This window comes from Dendroctonus ponderosae, unplaced genomic scaffold (genome assembly GCF_020466585.1).
Source record: "Dendroctonus ponderosae isolate FM_Combo_2020 unplaced genomic scaffold, Dpon_F_20191213v2 Dpon_F_20191213_1, whole genome shotgun sequence".
Taxonomy (NCBI): Eukaryota; Metazoa; Arthropoda; class Insecta; order Coleoptera; family Curculionidae; genus Dendroctonus; species Dendroctonus ponderosae.
Window position 1 is genome coordinate 45852395 of NW_026017110.1, and position 2720 is coordinate 45855114.

At 47.3% G+C, this 2720-nt stretch overlaps 1 long non-coding RNA gene across 1 annotated transcript; it reads left to right on the plus strand.

Annotated features, from left to right (window-relative positions):
• Positions 1-6: 6 nt before the first annotated feature.
• On the plus strand, positions 7-1328 carry LOC125502428. Its single transcript, XR_007280193.1, has 2 exons — positions 7-113; positions 175-1328. It is a non-coding gene; the product is annotated as an uncharacterized LOC125502428 (long non-coding RNA).
• The last annotated feature ends 1392 nt before the right edge of the window (positions 1329-2720 follow it).

Genomic DNA, 2720 nt, shown 5'->3' on the forward strand with positions numbered 1-2720 from the left:
TGTGACCAACATTAAGGGTGAATCCACGTTGAATCTGCGATATATGGAACATGGCTATGAACAAGTGTCGACGCCGATATCCTGCGGACGAAATCAACAGGATCAGCCCAAAGGTAACCACCAATGTAGCTGGAAACTTTCGATAGCAATTCAACCAGCCATCATCTCTCGCAGGTGTGATTGTTTGCTGGCCGCCACGCAAAAAACTACATAACTGGGCCACATTGAAGCTGATCGTCTGGCTTGCGGCCCACGCCTTGTATCCTACCCAGTGGCAGCTCGATTCCTTTGAAAAGACCGCCTTGGAGCTTGAAGCAAAGGGCCAAGGTGCCTTTGAAAAAAAATTCTGTTATCGAACAGGACTGGGAGTCAATCTTATAAAGTAACGTGTCTGCGGGAAGTCGCAAATCCAAAGCATTCTTCCAGGTCTGGGGACGACGGCGAACGTCCCACCGAACCCTCCGAGGGTCTCGCCTCTCTTCTTCCGTCCTCTGCAGGGTGGTCCCCACCAGTCGCTCCTTTGAGCCCTGCCTCAGGCTTAACCTGATCAGTCATATTTTGGGGATAGACTTATTCAGAAAAAAATGGCGAGGGGGAGTCCTAAACCCCAGCTCTTTTCCTACTTTTTTCTCCAAGTCCGTAAGTGGGGTGTGAAAAAATAAATTGGCCAGGGGGACTTCTTGGGTCTGGAATTTTTTATTTTTCCCAGGTAAATCCTAGGGTGCTGAAAATAAGGGGCAAACTGGGGATTCCTTTGCCAGCAGCCGTAGATTAACTTAATCAGATTCTTGTATGCGATCCAAGGAAGAGGGGTGTACTTGGTTACCTCAGAGCCTTGTACCTGGGCGACTATTTCATCATAGGCAACCAAGCGGGATTAATTGGAAAGGGAGAGGACACAGATTACCAAGATGCATATACAAGAACAAAAAGAATTTAGATTAACCTAGTAGTGGTTCCTTGAACCTTAAAATTAGTTTTTCCAACGGACCAGAACACTTAAAATCCACCTTATGAAGTACTGGGCCAACGGCCGAACAATTATTGTTAGTTCTTTCTAAGTTAGTGGCCAACGGGCCTAACAATTAGTTAAAAGTTACTTCCTAACGGTTAACTCCAGGGATGCCAGAGGTTTTGCTTAGAAAACCCCAAAGAAATTAAATTAGTATTATGGTTTAGAATTAAAAAGACTGCTTAACTTAGGACTAGGGTTTTAAGGAGAGCCGAATTTTCTGTTCCACTTAAGGTTGGGAACCTAGGTCCTTAAGTGGCAATGGGACGGGGCAAAAATTGGAATACACAATGTACCGTAACAACTTAAAAAAGCAGAGCAAGTCTTATTACCCGATCAATCCCAACGAATACAATTCCCTACTTACCCTTATTTAGGTAGTAGCACTAATTCAATGCAGAAGAAATAATTACTGTCCAACCGTACACCGGTTAAAGAAATATAGTTAGTTTTTTCACACAGTGTGATTTAACACTTCACAAATTCAACAGGTTCCGCTTTACTAAAGAGCAATTGACCGAAATTGAAAGTATGGAACGTGAGGGCTAGCGAGACCGTCACAGCAGGAGATCGTGGCTAACAGCTGCCCGTTCCCTAAAACCGCGTTCCTTTATACGCGAGCGACTGACTCCCCCCCACCTCAAAAGCGCTTAAATCTTTGACTAATTCAATTGAGCTCACTCCAAGTCGTTTGGGCTTCAGTTTGCCCAGTTGATCGTCATGAAGAAGCAAACTAACAGTAAATCGCAGCTAAACAACCAAACGGAGCAAGAAGTAGGGGAACGAGGGAAGTTCTCTCGGTGGCTCAGCTCTGAGGAGGGTTTGAAGAACCTCAAACTCTTTGTCTTTATCAACACGCTGCTGTGTTTTGTGCTTGTGTGCTAGCCGCAGATGAAGCAAGTCCTTGATGCCGCTTATTACATCTATTTGGACTTCACAACTCAAAAAAAAACCCGTTGGAGGATGTTCTCTTTATTACGCTGCTTGGTGTTCTTGTGCTTTATGTGCTTCTACACTCTGGGAACACTCAAGGTTATAGATGAATTCCTCCGAAGCAAATTTAACGAGTATTTAGTTGCGAACCAAAATCACCAAGTGTCCTATTGTCAGCTGACAAAAAGCGTTTTAGTTGATTGAAATTTCCATCGACCCGAGCCAATCCAGCGATCATTTACACTTTAGCCCTATGGAGATTAAATACCTGTTTTTCTCGTATTGGTCGTCTTCGCTACTGCTGGTTTCATTTTATGCGACGGGTTCGGGACGGTTTTACTGGTGGGGTTGTCCGTCCGGGCAGCCACACCGACAGCAGGGCCGGTAAAGAGGCAGGTTGCACTGCAGTCCTATTGAGGCGTAGCTTCGGGACTGACGGCTTTATGTCCGTACCCGGTCCGGTACATTGGACATGGGTGGTGGCCGGCGAGTCGTGGGGGTGCACCCACGCTCTCTGGACAGTGGCCCCACGCTCCCGCATCGGGACCAAAACGGGACGGGCTTGCCGGTGCACTTGCGTCTGGAGTGCCGGGATGGCCACAGCCCAACCTGATCGGCAGGTCTAGGTCCGGATTCGGGCGGCGTGAAGGCGTTCTGGATGGCTCAGTGGGCGGGGGCTTCTGGTCGGTCGTTCTGGTAATTAGGTTACCAAGAGGCTTCGGGTCGGCTGTGTTGGCCATTAGGTTACCAGGTTTTGGGTCGATTGTGCTGGATC